Source organism: Lithobates pipiens, unplaced genomic scaffold (assembly GCF_037356315.1).
Source record: "Lithobates pipiens isolate NorthernLeopardFrog02 unplaced genomic scaffold, aLitPip1_a1.2 Scaffold_19, whole genome shotgun sequence".
Classification (NCBI taxonomy): Eukaryota; Metazoa; Chordata; class Amphibia; order Anura; family Ranidae; genus Lithobates; species Lithobates pipiens.
Window position 1 is genome coordinate 452,977,398 of NW_027507764.1, and position 23,982 is coordinate 453,001,379.

Genomic DNA, 23,982 nt, shown 5'->3' on the forward strand with positions numbered 1-23,982 from the left:
TGAGGCACTGCAATAAAACCATATGTAATCACACTGAATAGAGTGCACTAGTGACCCCAGTCCACACAAGTATATCACTGCTAGCATTGACCATAACAGCAAAGGTGAATGATACATTTCTATACATCCACAAGTCACAGTTTAGTGATCAGATAGACTTATGCAGTGCTGGTCTATGCTCAGTGTGCTTTGCTGATGGACCCCACAAGCAGAGTCCCGCCCCCCTCCCCACTCAGCCCAGGTAGTATGACTAGCCACTGTAATCCATATAGCAACACTGACAACCATAACTCAAGTAAGGTTCACTGATGGTCTTTCTCCCTAACACTCTACACAGACCCATCACCCAGAAGACACGATGTTGCAGGGAATTTAGAGGCTCATATTTCCCCATGCATTCCTCAAATCACACAGCCAAAGTAATGCTATTTCCATTGGAAGGCACAGCTAAGAGAATACAGGACAGTATAGAATGACATGCAATGGAAGCTAGGCATGACGTTCCTGTTTCAGGGGATAACATCGCCCTCTGTTGAAAGCATTAGGCACATCTCTTCTTTCTCTCCTCACAGACACTCCTGTCTGCAGTCACTCTCCCTTCCTGACCTGAGCATCGGTGGGCGTCAGCCAAGAGAGAGCTCTGAGCATTCATGCAGAAGGAGGGAGACAACAGCGAAATGCCTCACATTCTTAACAAGACTTGCTACATGCATCCAGCGAGCTTACATTCGGCATTATGTCTGTCCCGGCCAGCAGTGCAGGTTCTGTGTCCTCTCCCTGTCACCCTCCGTTTCTGACACCTCCTCCTCACAGTCAAATGTGCCGGGCTGAGAAAGGGGGCGGGTTACAGTGCCACTCTCATTGGCTGAGCGGAACAACCACATGGTCGGCACAGGCAGTGTGTTCGTAACACACATTCGGGGACAGGAACTGTAAGTCCGCCCCTGTACACAAGTGACACATGCTGCATTTCTCACCCGCATCAGCTCCCGAGCTGCATCTACATCAGAGACGGCTGTTTAGTAATGCAAATTAGGCAGCCGCGGGGCCCCTGTGAGTGCGAGGCCTAAGGCGATGGCCTAATTTGCCTAATTAGAGAGCCGCCTCTGTATATATATATATCTACTCTATATATATTTAATTATATATTATCATTAGATCAGGGTCCTAAGCGAGACTCCCCCTTACATCAGCATCCCCAGAGAGCCTTCGCTCACATCAGGGTCCCCAGAGAGCCTCTCCTTACATCAGTGTCACCAGAGAGCCTCTCCTCACATCAGGGCCCCCAGAGAGCCTCTCCTCACATCAGGGTCCCCAGAGAGCCTCTCCTTACATCAGGGTCCCCAGAGAGCCTCTCCTCACATCAGGGTCCCCAGAGAGTCTCTCCTTACATCAGTGTCACCAGAGAGCCTCTCCTCACATCAGGGTCCCCAGAGAGCCTCTCCTCACATCAGGGTCCCCAGAGAGCCCCTCCTTACATCAGGGTCCCCAGAGAGCCTCTCCTTACATCATGGTCCCCAGAGAGCCTCTCCTTACATCAGGGTACTCAGAGAGCGCCCACTTACATCAGGGTACCCAGAGAGCCTCTCCTCACATCAGGGTCCCCAGAGAGCCCCTCCTTACATCAGGGTCCCCAGAGAGCCTCTTCTCACATCAGTGTCACCAGAGAGCCCCTCCTTACATCAGGGTCCCCAGAGAGCCTCTTCTTACATCAGGGTCCTCAGAGAGCCTCTCCTCACATCAGGGTCCCCAGAGAGCCTCTCCTCACATCAGGGTCCCCAGAGAGCCCCTCCTTACATCAGGGTCCCCAGAGAGCCTCTCCTTACATCATGGTCCCCAGAGAGCCTCTCCTTACATCAGGGTACTCAGAGAGCGCCCACTTACATCAGGGTACCCAGAGAGCCTCTCCTCACATCAGGGTCCCCAGAGAGCCCCTCCTTACATCAGGGTCCCCAGAGAGCCTTTCCTTACATCAGGGTCCCCAGAGAGCACCTCCTTACATCAGGGTCCCCAGAGAACCCCTCCTTACATCATGGTCCCCAGAGAGCCTCTCCTTACATCAGGGTCCCCAGAGAGCGCCCACTTACATCAGGGTACCCAGAGAGCCTCTCCTCACATCAGGGTCCCCAGAGAGCCCCTCCTTACATCAGGGTCCACAGAGAGCGCCCACTTACATCAGGGTCCCCAGAGAGCCTCCCCCTTGCATCAGGGTCACCAGAGAGCCCCTCCTTACATCAGGGTCCCCAGAGAGCCTCTCCTTACATCAGGTCCCCAGAGAGCACCCACTTACATTAGGGTACCCAGAGAGCCTCTCCTCACATCAGGGTCCCCAGAGAGGCCCTCCTTACATCAGGGTCCCCAGAGAGCGCCCACTTATATCAGGTTCCCCAGAGAGCCTCCCCCTTGCTTCATTGTCACCAGAGAGCCCCTCCTTACATCAGGGTCCCCAGAGAGCCTCTCCTTACATCAGGGTCCCCAGCAATTCTCCTCCTTACATCCATCAGGGTCCCCAGAGAGCCCCCATACATCAGGGTCCCCAGAGAGCCCCCCAACACTTACATCAGGATCCCCAGAGAGCCCCCACTTACATCAGGTTCCCCAGAGAGCCTCCTACTTACATCAGGGTCCCCAGAGAGCTCCTTCTTACCTCAGAGTCCCCAGAGAGTCGCTGCTTACATCAAGGTTACTAGAAAGAGGGTGGTCAGTGAGAAATTATGTCATCTCTCTGCTGCACGCGGCTACACAGTGAGAGTGGAACAGCGGAGATGCAGGGCAGGCGGTGAGAGATGATGTAATCGCTCTGCTCTCTCGCACCGCCCGGCTCTTTCGTGCTGCCTGCCGCACTCATGGCCCAGCTGCAGAGAGGCCACGGCTGTCTCTCAGAGACTCAAAACTATGAACCCCAGATTTGGGGCTATATTCCCTAAAGCCACCCCCTAGAGATGCCACTGCCTGTGACCCTAGAAGAAAGTAGTCTGTGGCTTTCTTATTTAGGTGCTAACTGGATGACTATTCCATAGACTGGGTTCTAGTAGTTAAATAGTGTTTTCTTCACCTCTTTTAGGGTTCACTCACATTTGAAACTACCCTTGCCGTCCATATGAACAGCAATATGCAGTGGATCTTTTTTCAGGGGGTGGGTGACAAGGAGCTGTATTGTCTCCTCATTGCCTGTTTTAACCCTGAAAAGCCTCACAAAGGTGTGCATTACATGGTGAGAGAGGTGGGGATACATCGTCCCCTCACAGTCAGAAAAGCCTGCACCACCATTGTATGCATTATCCTCAGTTTCAGTGCTGTCCCATTCACTGGAATGCATCGCATTTGGCAGTTCTGCCCTCCAAATACAACATGGAGTATAATTTTTGTGTATTGCTGTGTCTGATCGCTGTTGTAGGTTAAAAGGGGTTGTAAACCCTCAAGGTTTTTTCACCTCTATGCATTGAGATGAAAAACCTCCTGTAATGCTGCAGCCCCCGTTTTACTTACCTGTACCCCCTCTATCTCATGCCAGGGACAAGAACACCAGCAAAAGCCGGTGTCTCAAGTCCTGATTGGATGGTTTGATAGCAGCGCAGCCATTGGCTCCCACTTCTGTCAATCAAGTACAATGATGCGGGGAGCGGGTCCGAGTCCTGCTTTCTGTGTGAATAGATGCAGAGCCAGGACATGGGAGCGCAGGTGTCCACAAAGGAGAGCACTTTTCCTACAGGGCACTCGAGAAGGGGAACCAGGAGCGCCGCTGAGGGACCCCAGAAGAGGAGGATCGAGGCCAAAACCAACTGCACTGACATTTTTATTTTATTTTTTTAAACCCTAAACCTTTAAAAAACCCTTTAAGGTTGGGTTCACACTTATGTGGATTGAATTCGCATGACAGGAGACCCTGTTCATACATCTCCAGGGTGGCCACAGAGAACACAGCAGAAGGCTCTTTGGCTCTGTTTCATGTCTGAATTTAGGCAAAGATTCAGACCTGAAGCAGTGAACGGGGACACACAGGACCCCTGCTGTGAGCCGCTCCACACATAGTGTGAACCTGACCTAAAGAGCTGTTCCGCCCCCCCACGAAAAATGCTGCTGAATTTTAATATATGGACACTTACCTGTCCAGGGTTCCCGCAATGTAGGCACCCCAGACAGTTTTCTGATAGGCTATCGCATGCTGCCGCTGCCATTCCTGGTTCCCTACTGCAGATGCGCACTGTGCTTTCTAATTGGCTCATCGGCGGAGGAGGGAGGGGGCCAAACTTCAGACGGATGTCACCGTTGCAACATCATTAAAGTGAGGAAGGGCAGCTGTCAAAAAAAGTACCCGTTCCCCCCTCCCCCCTGAAAGGTGCCAAATATGGCACCGGAGGGAGGAAGGAGACAGATGAGTGAAAGTTCCACTTTTAGGTGGAACTGTGCTTAAAGTAGAACTAGAGGCAAAACTTTTTTTTTTTTTTTGGATAGAGTAAGAGAGGGTTATAATCCCTGTCTGATTTTTTTGCCATCTGTGTCCCATTGCGAAGATTTCCCTTCACATCCTGCCCTATATCCAAACAGGAAACCAGAGGAAATCCGTGCAAATTAGGGGAATTACTTGTGGACCCCAGGTCTTCAGAACTAGTGTCCCTATTAGAAGATTTCCCCTCTATTACTTTTCTGGGGACAACCCAAAATTTGGGATTTTCTTTTACTTTCACTTTCAATGATAATGGTAAACAGGACAAATAGAGAAACTGACAGGTGTTCTAGTAATTCTCCATTCTATCCGAAACTAAAAAAAGTTTTGCCTTTAGGTATACCTTAAAGCGGAACTTTACTCATAACAGCTTGATAAAAAATAATGTTCTTTAGCAAAAATCATACATTAATAATTATGTTACCAAAATTAGTGTGTGCTATAAATTGCCTCCAGCATTGCTCTTGTTCCTTCTTGCCAGAGGCTGCCATTTTGCTGAAGCCCAGGCCCCACGAGCAACAGTATTTGGGCTCTCAGTAGATTGGCCTCTACATTTTAATTACAGGGCTGAAAAATAACACCTGAGCATGTGCAGAGCAGGGTGAGAGTGTGTTACTGGATTTCAAACAATATAAACGGTTATTATTAATGTTTTACTTAGCTATGACTGCAAAAGGGGCCAGCCTAAAGTGATCTGGCAGAACTTAATTTTCTGACTAAAGTTCCACTTTGAGGTGGGTAGTCAGGGGGAATTATCACATTTTTTGTCACAAGGTTTTAAAAAGTGAAAAAATAAAACAAAAAGGGGTTTTCTTTCTCCATTTTCTAAAAACACGTGGCAACAAATGTGATCTGTAAAATACTTGCCATGCCTCCTAGTAAATATTTTGATAGGTCTACTTTTCAAAAAGGGGTCATTTAGGGGGTGTTTGTATTATCTTGGCATTTTAGGGCCACCGAAACTGTTATAGGTAGTCACATTTTTAAAGCCTGAAGGTGCTCATTGGATTTTGGGCCCCCCATACGCAGCTAGGCTCCCAGAAAAGTCACTCACATGTAGTACCCCCATACTTGGGAGAAGTAGCAGAATTTGTTTTGAGGCATCATGCCACGTTTACCCTTGGCATGTGTGAGAAATATCTAATTAAAATTACAACTTTGTGTAAAAAATAATACTTTTTTTGTCGTTTTCTAAAATCTTGTGGCAAAAATTAAAATCTTAAATGGACTCGCCATGCCTCTCAGCAAATACCTTGGGATGTCTTCTTTCCAAAAGGAGATAATTTGGGGGGTGTTTGAACTGTCCTGGCATAGGAGTTTCTGCCACACTCATGTTGGGCATACATGTAATGTTAATTTTTTCAGTCAGCCTGTGAGCTTAATGAAAATAAGTACCTAACAGATTCCTCTATTCACATCGATCAATGTGAATGAAGAAATCTCTGTCAGAAAAAAAGTATATGTCAAAGCTTAGAAGCTATTGCCCGCTTACCACTCTACAGTCCTAATGCTGGGCATATGTTTTCTTCTTTTTTTTACTGGAGATGGAGAAATCTCCCCCTGCAGCCCTGCAGGACATAAAGTATGTATTCTGAGAGCCGAACCTTGCTGCTTTCAGCATACACGGGTCAATGCTGCAGCTGATTGGCGTACCTGCAAAGCAATCAACAGTAAATAATAACACTGTCACGTACCTAGTAGATGAGCCAAACTGCAGGGGAATGCCTGCCTTGCACCTCCGACTCAAGGCCCCTGGTAGAGTAAACAGGAGGCACAGGAGTAAGGAGTGGCACGAGCGCCTGGCAGGATCAACAGCAAGAGGTAATTCCAGAATTCAGGAAACTCTGCACAGGAGGACAGCAGACTGGAACTGGAGCAGTGGACTGGACCTGGAACAGACTGGATCAGTGGACAGGTGCAGCAGGCTGAAACTGGAACAGCTGACTTGGAGCTGGACAGCAGGCTGGAACCTGGAACAGACTGGATCAGCAGACACTGCAGCAGACTGTAGGAAGATTCCTTCAGGAACTCAGGAAGGTCAGGCAAGCCGGATTGATTATCAGGCGGGCAGCAGAAGGACCAAAGGAGCAGGCAGAAGAGAAGTCAGGTAGGCCGGAGTCAGGTGCAGGCAGATGACAGGAATGGTAAAAGGCAAGCAGGCCAAAGTCAGGTGCAGGCAGATGGCAGGGATGATTGGAGGCAAGCCAGGTAAAGCACAGGAACAGATTTCAGATATCAGGAACACACAGAACTCACATTGTTGCATTCATCTTTCCCTTGGACCTGATTAGTCTCCCAGTTCCTGCCACTGAAAAACATCCCCACAGCATGATGCTGCCACCACCATGTTTCACTGTAGGGATGGTATTGGCCAGGTGATGAGTGGTGCCTGCTTTCCTCCAGACATCACGTTTTCCATTCAGGTCAAAGAGTTCAATCTTTGTTTCATCAGACCAGAGATGTTTGTTTCTCATGGTCTCAGAGTCCTTCAGGTGCCTTTTTGCAAACTCCGGGTGGGCTGTCATGTGCCTTTTACTGCAGAGGGGCCTCCGTCTGGCTACCATACAGACCCTATTGGTGGAGTGCTGCAGAGATGGTTGATCTTCTGGAAGGTTCTCCTCTCCCCATAGAGAAATGCTGAAGCTCTGTCAAAATGAACATTGGGTTCTTGGTCACCACCCTGACTAAGACCCCCCGATCGCTCACTTTGGCCGGACAGCCTGCTCTACTCTAGGAATATTCCTGGTCATTCCATTTAAGGATAATAGAGGCCACTGTGCCCATTGCTGCAGAAATTTGTCTGTACCCTTTCCCAAATCTGTGCCTCGAAACAATCTTGTCTCGGAGGTCTATAGACAATTCCTTGGACTTTGTAGCTTGGTTTGTGCTCTGACATGCACTGTTAACTGTGGGACCTTATATAGACAGGTGTGTGTTTTTCCAAATCATGTCCAATTAACTTAATTTAGGACAGGTGGACTCCAATCAAGTTGTAGAAACATCTCAAGGGTGATCAGTGGAAACAGGATGCACCAGAGCTCAATTTTGAGTGTCATGGCAAAGGCTGTGGGTACTTATGTACATGAGATTTTTTAATTTTTTATTTTTAATAAATGTGCAAAGATTTCAAACTAATTTCTTTCACGTTCACCAAAGTAGACATCTCTACTCAGTGATCCCCACTTGCTTCCAGGTCCTGCACTGATCGGCAACTCTCCTGCATTGTGAACACAGAAGGCTGGCTGCTCGCATTCAGAAAGTACTTTGCATTTTCTGAACAAATACAAGGCAATCTTAAAAGGAAATCTGTTATGCCCCATACACATGATCTGATTTTCTGACAACAAAACCATAGTTTTTGTTCGAAGGATGTTGGCTTAAACTTGTCTTGCATACACGTGGTCACACAAATGTTGGCCAAAAATTCCGAACGTGAGAATGCGGTGCCGTACAACACGTACGACGGGACTATAAAAAGGAAGTTATAGTTTTAATAGCCAGTGCGCCACCCTTTGGGCTCCTTCTGCTAATCTTGTGTTTATCTTGTGTTAGTAGAAGTTTGGTGAGAAACGATTCGTGCTTTTCAGCCTCATGCTTTTCAGTTTGTTTCTGCTTGTCAGTTTGTGCTTGTGGGTTTGTATCTGTTCTTCAGTGCGTGTTGTCAGTTTGCTCCTGTCTTTCAGTGCGTTCTATTTATAGTTTGCTTCTGTTTTTCAGTGCGTTCTTGTCCGCTTGTTTCTGATTTTCAGCTTGTTCTTCTCAGGTCTGTAAGGAAACCAGTAGCAATCGCCTGCCGCGTGCATGTGCGTACACACACAGGCGACTGCAAATGCCCACGCCTGCTTATGCGCATGTGCAGTGGCCAGCGTGCATGCGCAGAAGCACGTCCCTAGTACCAATTGGCGCCAGACGGCCTACTTAAGGTTGCCTTTACCACTGATCAGTGCTGACTGGTCATTCAGCTGTGCTCTTGATATCCTGAACCTTGTGCATTCCCTGTCTGACCACCCATTGCTGACCTTGGCTCCTTTTGGCCCTGCTTCTGGATTCTGTTTATCTGATCTCTTGCTACTGATCCCGGCTCTCCATTTGACCTTGCTTCTGGACTGTGTTATACCTGATCCCTGGATCCTGATCCTGGCTTCCCATCTGACTTTGCCTCTGCATTATGTCCTGGTACCCCTGGTCCTTGTGACCTTGCTCCTGTGTCCTCTCTGGCTCAGCACTTCCCTTCGAGTGTCTGCGACTATAGTTCTGCGATCAGCTATGACTTCCTGCAGCAGGTTTTCAGGTCTTAATCTACAGGCACTCATGTTCCTCTTGACCCTTGGCTCCTTCTGTTCCATTCTCACGGGGACCTGGGTTGAAGATACAAGAGAGGCCGACCTCGTCATTTCAGTCTCCTTTCAGGTGCGTGACAGTACCAGTCAGCCAGAGATGGAGTCTGAAAAGGGAGGTTTCTCTGCTATCAACCCTTTGCCGGACTGTTACCGCACTTTCCCATGTAGTGCAAGGGTTACATATGGACTTTGCTCGCATCCATGAACAACTACAGCATGCATCCAGCTTGAACTCCACCTCTGAGCATTCGTGGGTCAAGGATCCCTCTGTTCAATCCATGACCTGTGCCCAAGCTGACCTACCTTACCCTCCTTAACCCAGGATACCATTTCCCAAGCATTTTTCTGGGGACCGTAGGAAATTCAGGACTTTTCACAATGCCTGTGAACTGTATTTCTCCTTGCTACCTCGCACATTACCTACTGAGGAAGTGAAGGTAGGATTTGTCATTGCCCTGTTGCTGGAAGAACCCCAAGCCTGGGCATATCAGCTTCGGGAGCAACATGACCCTATCCTGGCTTCAGTCAACTCCTTTTTTGCTGCCATTGCTCAACTTTATGCTGACCCTTTTCATGGCCAGACTGCTGAAACCTCACTGAGACACTTGCAACCGGGCGCCAGGCCTGTGGAGGATTACGTCTCTGACTTTCATTTGTGGAGAGCTGATACAGAGTGGAACAACTCAGCTTTACATTTCCAATTTTGCATCGGCCTGTCTGGAGCCATCAAGGATGAACTTGCCAGAGTAGAAATACCCACCTCCCTGAAGGACTTAATTCACCTTTGTATACAAATTGACCGCCACCTGCGAGAAAGGCAGTATGAAAAAGCCGGGAACCTTCACCTAATGCCTGTCCGCTGTGAGGACCCATCACCTGCCTCCTTCTCGACCATGCCTAAAAATGCTTCTGACATCAAGAAAATTCCACATGCCATTTTTCCTAGACTTCCTCTGTGCAAACAAGAACAGTCTTGACGTTGCTACAATAACCTCTGTCTCTACCGTGGTGATGAGGGACATTTTCTACAGACTTGCTCCAGAAGACATGGTAGGAGACCTTCTCCTCCTACAGTTGCTGCACTGAATTCCAGCCAAAACCACATCTTTCTGCCAGTCTCCTTTCAGTTAGCTGGAAGAACTCTCACTGTTTCCATCATTGTGGACTCTGGGGCCTGTAGCTGTTTTGTGGACTCTTCCTTTGCAACCCTGCATAAACTGCCCGTGTGCCAAAACAAACAGCTTCACGATCCACCTGGCGGATGGTTCAGGTATCAAATCGGGAACTGTCACCTCAGAGACTGAACCTAGTCTGTGTCTCATAGCTTGTGGGCATCAGGAGTTTTTACATTTGGATGTCATTTCATCTCCTCTGTTCCCTGTCATCCTTGGGCAGCCTTGGTTGAAAGCACATAACCCCCTCATCATTTGGGCCACAGGGGAGGTGACCTTTCCTTCCAATTACTGCAGGGAATTTTTCCTTCCTCCTACACCCAGTCCTGAAGAATCATTCCTCTGCATTAATATGGACTCTAAAACAGTTAAACTTGTGCCTTCTGTTTATCATGATTTTCTGGACATTTTCAATTAAAAGAACGCTGACACTCTTCCTCCTCACAGACCTTACAATTGTCCTATCAAACTCTTACTTGGTGAAGAAATTCCCTTTGGCAGGATCTACCCACTCTCGGAACTTAAACTAGAGCTACGGAAATACATTAATGAAAATATTGACAAAGAGTTTATCCAGTCATCTTCATCCCCTGCTGGAGCGGGAATATTCTCTGTTGAAAAGAAGGATCACTCTCTCCGGCCTTGTATTGATTATCGGGACTTAAATACAGTGACCATTAAAAATCGGTACCCCTTACCTCTTATCCCTGAGTTGTTCCAGAGACTACGAGAAGCTTGTGTATTTTCCAAGTTAGACCTAAGAAGAGCTTACAACTTAATGATAATAAGGGAAGGTGATGAACAGAAGACGACCTTTAGGTCTCGTTTTGGGCACTTGAGTACCTGGTGATGCCCTTTGGACTCTGTAATGCACCAGCCACCTTCCAGCATTTTGTAAATTATGTGTTTTGGGACTTTCTTGGTCTGTTTACTATTGTTTATTTGGATGTCATCCTAATATTTTCTGCTTCTCTAGAGTCCCATTGGGTCCATGTGAAGAAGGTGTTAAGCAGACTGAGGAAACATCATCTCTATGCCAAGGCAGAAAGTGTGATTTCGATAAAAGCATCACCCAGTTCTTGGGCCTCACTATCTCTGCAGACGGGATTTCCATGGATCCACAGAAGGTATCTGCAGTACTCAATTGGCCTGCCCCCACTGATAAAAAATTTGTGCAGCGATTTGTGTCACCAACTTTTACAGGAAATTCATTAAGGACTTTTCCAATATTATATCCCCAATCACTCAATTAACCAAGCTACACCTGACCTTCTCATGGACCTCAGAAGCTCAAACAGCATTTGAGAAACTGAAGGGTCTGTTTACTCCCCACCCATTCTGAAACACCCAGATCCTGCTCTACCCTATGTCCTTGAGGTTGATGCCTCTAAAATTGCTGTAGGAGCCATATTGTCCCAACGACAAGGGACAAAATCTCTACTTCTCCCTGTCACTTTCTTCTCCAGGAAACAAAGTGCCCCTGAAAGGAACTACAATGTCGGTGATTGAGAATTACTCGCCATAAAATCAGCCCTTGAAGAGTGGCATTATATGCTTGAGGGGGGCGCACACCCCATTCCTGTGTTCACTGATCAGAAGAATCTAGAATACTTAAGAGCAGCCAAAAGATTAAGACCCCGCCAGGCCAGATGGGCCCTCTTTTTTGCAAGATTCTGCTTCCACATCACTTACTGGCCCTGATCCAAGAATGGGAAGCCGAAAGCTCTCTCACACATGTTTCAAGACACCAAAGTATTCCCTGAACCTGATACCATTTTACCTGCTAAAAACTTTCTCTTGCTACAGACCGATCCCGTCTCCCAAATCAAGACAGCAGTCCTGGATCGTCCTCCTCAAGAACTTTACCTCCAACTTAAGGAGGGTCTCTTTTTCCATGGTGAGAAGATCTTTGTTCCGGAACAGTTATGGACAGCAGTACTCTACATGTCACGATCATCCCCTGGCATTGCATTTTGGAGTACATAGAACTTCAAAACTAGCCCTTTGTTCTTTCTGGTGGCCAGATTTGATACCAGATTGCAGGGACTATGTGAGGTCTTGCACAACATGTTTACAGAATAAGTCTGCTAAAACTAAGAAAAGAAAAATTGGGGCCTCTTCCTGTACCAGATAAGTTATGGAGTATGATCTCTATGGACTTTATTGTCAAATTACCTCCATCCAAGGGATTTACCACCATCTTTGTAATAGTAAATGTCTTGTCCAAGATGGCCCACTTTGTGCCCCTAAAGGGTACCCCTTCTGCTGCAGGGACTGCCTCTTCTTTTGTCAAGGAAGTGGTGCGTCTACATGGTATTCCTGTCAACATCACTTCAGATCGCGGAGTGCAGTTTTCCTCCAGATTTTGGAAATCCTTATGTGAGGTCTCGGGCATTAAACACTGCTTAACATCTGCTTATCACCCTTAGGAAGAACAAACCAAACCCTGGAACAATATCTCCATTGTTTCTCTTCATTTGCATAAGATGACTGAGCTTCTCTTTTACCATTAGCAGAATTTGCTTACAATAATTCAATACATTCCTCCACCAAACACCCTTCCTTGCTAATTATGGGTTTCACTCATCCTTCTTAATTGATGTCCCCTTAGAGTCTCCAGTACCAGCAGTACAGGATCGTCTTGAGTTCTGGAGGGCTAACAGTCAGTTCCTGCAAGAGACTCTCACCAAATCCCAAGTAAACTACAAGAGATTCTATGATAAAAGAAGGAAAGGCAGATCTGAAACCTGGGGATAAGGTGTGGTTATCTACTACAAACCTTAAGCTGGCTTGCCCTTCTAAAAAATTAGGGCCAAGGTACATTGTTCCATTTCCTGTGAAGAAGAGGTTTAACGCTGTTGACTTTGAGATAAGTTTACTAGAGAGTCTAATGCCCTGTACACACGGTCAGACTTCCCGACTGAAAAATGTGCGTTTGGATCTTGTTGTCGGAAATCCGATCGTGTGTGGGCTCCATCGGAATTTTTCCATCGCAATTTCTGGATTTTGTCATCGGTATGTCCGACCATGTGTACAGGGCATAAGAGTTCACCCATGTGTCCCTCTTGAAATGATCTGTAGCTAATCCTTTTCCTGATCGAGAATCCAAGACCCCTGCTCCACTGCTGGTTGATGGAAATGAGGAATTCAAGGTTGAAGCTGTCCTGAATTGTAGGAAGAGAAGGGGCCATACTCAGTTCCTCTCTACCCTGAGAAGAGTTCCATAGTGGGCATCCGGAGGCTGCCCTTAAGGGGGGGGCAATGTAAGGAAACCAGTAGTATTCGCCTGGTGCACGCATGCGTGCACACACAGACGACTGCAAACGCCCATGCGCAGCGACCAGCGTGAACGCGCAAAAATGCGTTCCTAGTACCCCTTGGCACCAGACGGCCTACTTAAGGGTGCCTTTACCACTGATCAGTGCTGACTGGTCTTTCAGCTGTGCTCCTGATATCCTGAACCTCGTGAATTGCCTGTCTGGTCACCTGTTGCTGACCTTGGTTCCTGTTGACCCTGCTTCCGGATTCTGTTATATCTGATCCCGGCTATCCTTGTGACCTTGCTCCTTTGTCCTGTCTGGCTCAGCACTTTCCTCCGAGTGTCTGTGACTACAGTCCTGCAACCAGCTGCGACTTCCTGCAACAGTTTTTTGGGTCTTCATCTACAGGCACTCGTGTTCCTCCTGACCCTCGGCTCCTTCTGTTCCATCCTCAGCAGGACCTGGACTGGAGTTACAGGATAGGCCAAACTCATCATTTCAGTCTCCCTTCAGGTACGTGACAAGGTCTTTTCTGATATTCATTGTGTTTTGTTAGTTCGTTCTGACCAGCCAACCGTTTTCTAGCCATGTTGGGCTTGATGTTGGAGTTCTTGCTTTGACCCAAGTCCAGTCCCTGAACGGAGGGAGGAGGAATTCATGGACCAAGAATTAGTTGCTCCAGTGTGACCAATTCCCTCAAATGCATTTGCTGAGGGAGATCCAGGAGAATAATCCTGACAATTTCAGGAATTATCTCTGGATGATGGACCCTGTTTTTCACCGTCTGTTGGCATTGTTTACCCCTTATATTATGAAGCAGGACACCTGCATGCGGCAAGCCATCACTCCCGAGCAAAGGCTCGTCGCCACCTTGCGGTACTTGATGACGGGGAGAAGTCTCCAGGATATTTAGTTCACGACTGGGATCCCCCCTCAGGTTCTGGGAATCAATATTCCAGAGACCTGTTCTGCCATAATTCAGGTCCTGCAGAAGGACTATATTATGGTAAGTTTTATCCTTTAGCATAACATTCTAGGTATTTAATCTTTGCTAATGTATTGTATTTATTTCATCATTAAATAATTACCATGGTTGTAATATGCTGTGAATGTCCTCTTTGTCCTCATGCTGTACGCTTTTACTGATCCTTTTTTGTCCTTCATGCATATTTACCTCCACTAACCTCCCCAGCATGCTATCCTGGGCCCATACACACCTAGCCTAGTCACTTAACAATATATTTTGTCAGCTCCATTGTAGTGTGTGACAGACCTAGCCGGGACACAGGCTTTTTGAGAGGACTGAATGCGAGCCTCTTCCCGACTGATTATGGGCCCTGGATTTTAAGGGGCACAGGGTGAATGAGAACCCCACTATAATCTGTGCTAGTCAGATTCAATGCTGTATATATGTATATATAATGTGTGTTGCTTCATGCTGTTGGGACACAAACTGTTAGATGCTAATGTCATGAACTCCAGTCACCTGTCTGTTGTGTAAATGAGTCTAGTCTGGCTTGTAGGAGTATTCACACATTGCTGTTTGGGCTAATTAACCCTGTGTTTATGTTTATGTTTATGTTAATGTTTATTGAATTGTTAGCGAGCTAGGAGCTTATCCCTCAGTCAACTAGTCTGAGTGTTGATTTAGATAATTAGCTCATGCTAATTAGTTTAGGTTTTAGTCTTCTACTGTATTATAAATACTTGTCATTTCTAATAAATCAGTCCATGTTGAGCAGTTAAGCAAGTCTCGTCTTGTTTTGTGCTTGTGAGCTGTTGGAATATCTGGTATCTATTGTGGCAGCACGCAGGTAAAATCACCTGGTTGTATCCAGGATGGAAAATATGTATGCCCTAGATTCAGGCTTTATGCGGACTTGTACAACTAGAGGGGAGTGCTGGGAGTCCTATAGGGGAAGAGTTAATGAGCCCAGCTGAAGTAAGTGGGCTCATTAAGACCTCTACAAAATACCCCAGCATGCATAGGGAGATGCTCCATCCTGGAACCAGTTTTGTGTTTGTATAGACTGGGGAGTGTGATACCTGTTCTGTGCGGTGAGTTAACGCCTGTGTGGAAAACCTCTACAACAGAGACAGGGACTGGTGCAGCACAAGGCTGCACTCAGTTGTTAGACAGGGAATCTATGTGTGTAATTAGAGGTCAAGCTGACCAGGATTTATTTTCATGTTTTTCTTTTGTTTGGCTGTTATATTTTTCACTGCATGTAGCATAAATATACTGCACCTTTTGTTTTTCCCACCTTCAACGCTGTCTGCTGTCCCTGATTTTGTGTTGTGAACCCATCCAGGGTGTCACACACACCCGCTGCCGAGCTAACCCCTCACAGTTGGTGGAGAATTCGGGCAGTTTTTTTTTTCTTTTTTTAAGGCCAGAATGGAGGAGATACCGAGACAGCTGGCTCTAGCAAATGCAAATCAGCAGCAAGCGGGTTTACAAAAGAGCCTTGCAGCCCAGCAGCAGAGTCTGGAAGCTCAGCAGAAAGCTCACCTGCAGAGTCTGGAAGCTCAGCAACAAGCCCAGCAGCAATCTGAAGCCCGCTTCATAGACCTGTTGTAGAAGCAAGAGCAGAGTTTTCAACAGCAAATATAGACATTAATACAGCAACGTCCGAAGACCAATGAGGCAAGTGGTTACACTAATACCGCATCCTTTGGTGTGAGCCGTTTACTAACAAAAATGACTGGAGAGGATGATCCGGAGGTGTTTTTGACCACATTTGAAAGGACTGCTGAAAGGGAAAAGTGGCCTAAGGAGCAGTGGGCTGGACTGGTGGCCCCTCTGTTAACTGGGGAATCGCAGAAAACTTATTATGACCTAGAGCCTGACCAAGCAAAAGACTATGTGGTGCTAAAAACAGAAATATTGGCACGGCTGGGTGTCACCCTGGCCGTCTGGGCTCAGTGTGTGCATAATTGGACTTTTCAGGTTGGAAAATCCCCCAGGTCTCAAATGTATGATCTCATTCACCTGAGCAGGAAATGGCTGCAGCCAGAGACTTTGACCGCACCAAACATTGTGGAACGTGTTGTTATGGATCGTTTCCTGAGAGCTCTTCCTACTGCCATCCAAAAATGGGTAAGCCATGGAGACCCAGAAAATGCAGATAAACTTGTGGATCTGGTTGAGAGGTACTTGGCTACAGAGAACCTGACCACCTCTTCCAGGGACTCACAGACTTTCCACCCTAAGACCAGATCATCCCCAGTGGCGGGTAAGATGACTCCAAGGGGTGAGGGTAGAGAGAGTGAGAGGGTGGGAGTTCTACCTAAGGTCTGGCGGGAGCAGCCCAGGAAGCCCAGGCTGCAAGAGGCAGCGAAAAAGATTATTTGCTACCGCTGCCGGCAAGAGGGACATATTGCAACCAATTGCCCAGTTGTGGATGAGCCTATGCAAAGTGACTTTATAAGGGAGAGACGTCAGTCGCTGTTTGCGACAGTTGCATGCACTGCCATTCGGGGACCTGAGAAACATTTTTGTAAAATGTGTATTAATGGTAGAAATGTTGATGTGTTGCTGGATTTAGGTAGCCTGGTAACATTGATAAAAGTTGAATTAGTTACTACAGAGGTCTCTGGGAACAACAAGGTGGCTGTTAGTTGTGTGCATTGGGACACCCGAGAGTATCCTGTAACTTCAGTGTTTTTTGAGACCCCCAAAGGTAACCTCTCTCATCAGGTGGGGTTAGTGTCTCACTTACCACATGATGCTATTGTGGGAAGGGATTTTCCAAAGTTCTGGGAACTCTGGGATTGTCCTGAGCCCCCCACTGGTGCCTCTATAGACCAGGAAGATGACCAGAATTCCTCTGGGAATGGTGAGGACTCTCCTGAATTTCCCTTGTCGGTATTGGCGGGGGAAACTCGAGAAACTGGGGAGGAGCCAACATCCTCAGATGAAAACATGCCGTCTGTGGAGTTTTCGAATCTTGAGGTTCACAGGGAAAATTTTACCATAAAACAGTTAAAAGACCCCACCCTAATAAAGGCACGGGAAAATGTGGAGAAAATAGATGGCGAGTTAGTGAACCCAGATAAGACTTGCACTTACCCGTACTTCACTATGGAAAGGGACCTGCTGTATCGAGTGGCTCAAAGGGCAGAAGAAACCATTGAGCAACTTGTGGTGCCCCAACCTTACCGGAAGTTGGTGTTAGAATTGGCCCATGGGCACATTCTGGGAGGTCATCTGGGGACCGAGAAAACCAGAGAGAGGGTATTGCAGAGATTCTATTGGCCTGGGGTCATGAAGGAAACAGAAAATTATTGTTCCTCCTGCCCTGTGTGTCAGAAGTCGGCACCTATGCCACATTTCCGTAACCCGCTGGTACCTCTTCCTATCATTGAGGTCCCCTTTGAGAGGATCGCAATGGATTTGGTAGGTCCGATAATGAAGTCCACTAGGGGGCATCAGTACATTTTGGTTATATTGGACTATGCCACCCGTTATCCGGAAGCAATTCCTCTTCGAAATACCTCGGCCAAAACCATAGCCAAAGAGCTAACTCTTGTTTTTAGCCGCGTGGGTATTTGTAAGGAACTGCTTACGGACCAAGGTATACCCTTTATGTCCCGGGTTATGAAAGAACTATGCAAGTTGTTCAAAGTGACACAATTGCGTACATCTGTGTATCACCCCCAAACAGATGGGTTGGTTGAAAGATTCAACAAAACCCTAAAACAAATGTTAAAGAAGGTGGTGGATAGAGATGTAAAGAATTGGGACTGTCTAATACCCTATCTGATGTTTGCCATTAGGGAGGTACCCCAATCCTCTACGGGTTTCTCACCCTTCGAGTTGCTCTATGGGAGACACCCAAGAGGGCTGCTGGATATCGCCAAGGAAACTTGGGAAAATGAGAGTTCTCACAGGAATGTGATTGAGCATGTCGCCCTGATGCAAGATAGAATTGCACAGGTAATGTCAATCGTAAAGGAACATTTGACCCAAGCGCAATTAGCACAGCAGAGAGTGTACAACCGTGGGGCTAAGACCCGTACTTTTTCCCCGGGGGATAGGGTCTTGGTGCTAGTCCCTACGGTTGAAAGCAAAGTTCTGGCCAAATGGCAAGGTCCATACGAAGTAATTGAAAAAATTAGTGAGGTGAACTACAGGGTTAGACAGCCAGGAAGGCGAAAGCCGGAACAGATCTATCACGTCAATCTGCTGAAAGCCTGGAGAGATAGGGAATCCCTAGTCGCAGAAACTTTGTCACAAGCCCAGTCTGATTGCTTAGTTCCTGAGGTTGGAATAGCAGTCACCTTATCGAAACCCCAACAACAGGAGGTTAAAGAGTTTGTACTTCGTAACAAAGAGATTTTCTCTGAGCTGCCGGGACAAACATCTGGCGTAGAGCATGACATTATCACCCCGCCAGGAAAAAGGGTAAAACTAAAACCTTATAGAATACCAGAGGCCCGACGGGAGGCAATACGTGGGGAGGTTCAAAGGATGCTGGAATTGGGTGTGATAGAGGAGTCCCAGAGTTGACTGGTCCAGTCCTATCGTACTAGTGCCCAAACCTGATGGGAGCTGGCGGTTTTGTAACGATTTTCGACAATTGAATAAAGTTACAAAATTTGACACCTACCCAATGCCGCGTATAGATGAGTTGATTGACCGGCTGGGAACAGCCCGATATATGACAACTCTTGATCTCACCAAAGGGTATTGGCAAATTCCCCCTGGCCGAGTCGGCCAAGGAGAAAACTGCGTTTGTAACCCCAGATGGGGCATTCCAATATAAGAGAATGCCTTTTGGGTTACAGAATGCACCGGCAACATTCCAGCGGAAAATGGATAAGATTCTGAGGCCCCATCAGAAATATGCTGCAGCTTACCTGGATGATGTGATTATCCATAGCACAGACTGGGTCTCACATTTGCCAAAAGTACAAGCAGTCCTAGACTCTATCTGGGAAGCTGGGTTTACGGCCAATCCAAAGAAGTGTACCATTGGACAGGAGGAGGCCAAATATCTTGGGTACACTATTGGGAGGGGGGTGATAAAACCCCAAGTCAATAAAGTCGAGGCCATACAGAGTTGGCCACGTCCCAACAGCAAGAAACAGGTACGAGCCTTTCTGGGAATCGCTGGCTATTATCGACGATTCATTCCCCATTTTGCTTCTCAGGCTGTGCCCCTCACCAACCTGACAAAAGGGAAAGAGTCTGTCATGGTTAAATGGTCCCCAGAGGCTGAAGAAGCATTTCAGTCCTTAAAAACAGCCTTATGTAGCCAGCCAGTGTTGTACTCACCAGACTTCTCTAAGGACTTTGTTGTACAAACTGATGCATCAGACGTTGGGTTAGGAGCAGTGTTATCCCAGGTCTGGAACGGGGAAGAGCACCCAGTCATTTACCTCAGCAGGAAGTTGAAGTCCCATGAGGTAAATTACGCCACGATTGAGAAGGAATGTTTAGCAGTGAAGTGGGCTCTAGATTCCCTTCGGTACTATCTGCTAGGTAGGCACTTTGACCCGGTGACTGATCACGCTCCTTCAAAGTGGATGGCTCAAAACAAGGAGACCAATAGAAGGGTAAATAGGTGGTTCCTGGCCCTACAGGAATTTAACTTTACAGTTAAGCATCGCCCTGGTGTTAAAATGGGGAATGTGGATGCTTTGTCTTGGATACATGCGTGTCTGACTGCTTGTGTTACAACCCCAAGGTTGAAACAAGAGGGGGGTGGGTATGTGGCAGCACGCAGGTAAAATCACCTGGTTGTATCCAGGATGGAAAATATGTATGCCCTAGATTCAGGCTTTATGCGGACTTGTACAACTAGAGGGGGGTGCTGGGAGTCCTATATGGGAAGAGTTAATGAGCCCAGCTGAAGTAAGTGGGCTCATTAAGACCTCTACAAAAAACCCCAGCATGCTTAGGGAGATACTCCATCCTGGAACCAGTTTTGTGTTTGTATAGACTGGGGAGTGTGATACCTGTTCTGTGCGGTGAGTTAACGCCTGTGTGGAAAACCTCTACAACAGAGACAGGGACTGGTGCAGCACAAGGCTGCACTCAGTTGTTAGACAGGGAATCTATGTGTGTAATTAGAGGTCAAGCTGACCAGGATTTATTTTCATGTTTTTCTTTTGTTTGGCTGTTATATTTTTCACTGCATGTAGCATAAATAAACCGCACCTTTTGTTTTTCCCACCTACAACGCTGTCTGCTGTGCCTGATTTTGTGTTGTGAACCCATCCAGGGGGTCACACACACCCGCTGCCGAACTAACCCCTCACACTATATTCAGACTTAGGAAGCGGTATACTGATGGAAGCACTCAATCGGAGTGTGGGATCGGTTCCGTCACATAGTGCTTACCCTAAACACCCCCTAAAATGTATCCAAATTTTATTGTTGTCCTCAAATTCAGGCAGAGTGCAAGAGGCTTTTTTTTGGGACCCAAACTCATTTTGAACCCTTCCTTCCCCCCTATCCACTAAGTCAACCGATACCAATACTCCAGCTGCTGACTTTGGCAAACACATATACACTATACCTACCTCTTTTGTAGTCAGATTTATGGATGAATTCACCAAAGCATGTAGTGCAAGGGCCTGCCTGAATACTTTCAAATGGTTCTGTTTAAAGTTTTGTTCTCCTATTATCTTGATAGGTAATTACAGAATGTAAAAATGTGCTTCAATTTGGACAGTGTGCATTCATATTTTTGTATTATGACACTTCTTACCTGTCCAGTGGGATGCCAATAGTGTAAGAAAGGAGGGCTGGCCAAAGTAACACACATTATTTATGCATTCAGCTATCAATGAAGTGGAGAGGGTTACCTGTTCAAAACATCTCCTCCCCCACCCTAAATTTTTACAATGGGCCATTAGAGGGGGCGAGGAATCTGATAAGTGGACCTTATACTTTTGACTTTAAATACTCATTTTAATAAATGTTATACTTATGTTGCCCAAGAATGTTTGTGTCTAATCTGCTTGCCATGTTATGTGCAAAAGTACTATTTTTTTATTCATTTTTTTGACTCCACAGTTTCCTTCCAACCCACAGGAATGGCAGACTGTGGCCTTCCATTTTGTCCAGCAGTGGGACTTTCCCAACTGTGGTGGGGCAATAGATGGTAAACATGTCCGCATCGTCCCACCCCTTAACTCGGGGTCGTACTACTTTAACTACAAGGGGTATAGTAGTATAGTGTTGTTGGTGGTGGTGTGGACGTGGGGAAGAATGGCCGGATGTCGGATGGTGGAGTCGTCGCTCAGACGGAATTCTACAGACTGCTCCAGGGTGTCAGCTTGGGCTTGCCACCTCCAGAAGACAAGGTGGCAGGCCTCCCATTTGTGTTTGTAGCAGATGAAGTATTGGCTCGGGGGGCTGAATACAAATGCACACCAGACTTTTCACATATTTATTTGTAAAGAAATTTGAAAACCATTTATAATGTTCCTTCCACTTCACAATTATGTGCCACTTTGTGTTGACTATTACATAAAATCCCAATAAAATACATTATGTCAAGGGGTATGAATACTTTTTCAAGGCACTGTAATGCTAGGATCATTTGAAACAAAGAAAAGAAAATAGCTGATTGAGGTTGACACCCTTTAAATTCCTGAAAAGCAGTCATATTATTATATTTAAATGTTTAGCTCTCCATTCCAGCCTACTGGAAGTGGATAAGAAAAAAGGCACCACCCACAGACAAAACCATGTCATACCCCTTTAACCACTTCCCGACCAGCGCACGCCAATGTACATCTGCAGAATGGCATGGACAGGCAAATGGGCGTACAGGTACGTCCCTTTAAATTTGCCACCATGCCATTGTGCGCCGGTCGGGACTTCCATGAGTCTGATCGTGGTTCCCGTGGACTCGAACGCCATGGGGATACCCGCGATCGTCTCACAGGGAGGAATGCTAAAGTAAACAAGCATCTCCCCATTCTGCCTAGCAGCAGTGTCACTGATCTCTGCTCCCTGTGATTGGAGCAGAGATCAGTGACGTGTAAAACACAGCCACGCCCCCCACAGTTAGCAACACGCCCCTAGGCCATACTAAACCACTACGCTGCCACCTAGTGGTTAACCCATTCACTGCCAGTGCCATTTACACAGGAATCTGTGCATTTGTATAGCACTGATTTCTGTATAAATGACAATGGTCCCAAAAATGGGGAGGAGTCTAGAGATGGAGTGTGTCCGCACCTAGCACATGCAGGTGAACGCCAGGTCTCCTCTCCCGGCTGTGAAGATGCCACATATGCCTCGCTGACCTGGCTCTGGCATTCTTTCCCTCACCTCCGTACTCCCCCCCCTCCTTCATACCTGCTGCGGGGATTGTAGCCGGTGCTGAAGCGGGCACGGGACCCTCTGTATTGAAGCTCCCGTTGAAGAGTGAGGGGCGGAGAGGTGTGGCGCCCCCCCGACCGGAGGAGTGGAGACGCAAACGTGTGGGGCGGACGGATAGCGGGATGAGATCCCATGTGACGCTGCAGATCCCAGAGGAGACTGTCGGCTCCTGATGTTCTAGACACTCCAGACACCCTCTGCTGCCCACTGATAGACAACGCTCCTGGCTGCACTGCGTCTGCATGGCCGGAGGCAATCGTAAGAGGGGGATGCAATGACCCCACAAGCTGGATATCTACTGGAATAGCTGACAGGGAGAAGATGCCTAAAGGGTATGTGGACTTCCATTAAATTGCAGAAAAAGCCCTGATACCCCGAAACAGCCTTGACGGTGCCTTTCTATCATTGAGACATACAGACTGGCTGTGCTGTTTATTTAGTTGTGCTCAGTGGTCCAGGTTTTTTTTCTTTTTGCACCTTGGAGATTATGAACGAAGAGGGGGAAAAACAATATTATTTCAATGATAAGAAAAGCAGCTCTAATTGAAAAATAAAAGTATTGCCCGATGATGCGAATGGAAATGAATTGAACTTTAAACATAAATATAAAGGAGATAACTTGCTAAGTGGCCCCCCTTGAGTTATTAGTAGTATTATTATATAATAGATATGTTAATGGTAAGACCAGGGGGACTAAAAAAAACGGCGCATTAAAAAGAAATATTCCTCCTTGGGTTGCACAGCTTTATTCTGAGTAAGAGGCAGTAAGGGATTCAGAACTATTAAAGAGACGGCTGAGCAGCGGTGTAAATATATGGTATATAACACGGATAAGAATAATTAAGGACATAGAATCAGAAAGCGCACCTGATATAATTGCATCCTGACATTGGCATTGATTGATTGCATCATCTGAGCATACAGATTTTTTTAGGGAAATCAATGTTAAATTTACAATTAAAGGATATAATTTCAGGAGGTGAACTAATGTCAAAACAGGAATTAATTAAGAAATATGGGTGGCAAAACCTAAAGGAATGGGATTACTTACAGATTCAACATTTCTATAATTCAATTACCAGTCCAATAAGGGATGAAAATACATTAACGCCAATGGAAAAGTTCTGCAACTCAAAAAAGATAGTAAAACATAGTGTTTCCCGGGTCTACGAAATTCTCACAGAAATGGAGGGGCAGGGGGCTATAGTAAAATGGGAACAGGATATGGGAATTCAATTGGATGAGACCCACATGATAAATGCAGTATATAAGAACGCATCGGACATAAGCTCCATAGAAGTAAACTATAAGTGTCTGATAAGATGGCATCTGACACCGGAAAAGTTGCACAAAATATATCCCTCCAAACCCTCACAGTGCTGGAGAGAATGTAATTTACTCTGAACAACATACCGTATAT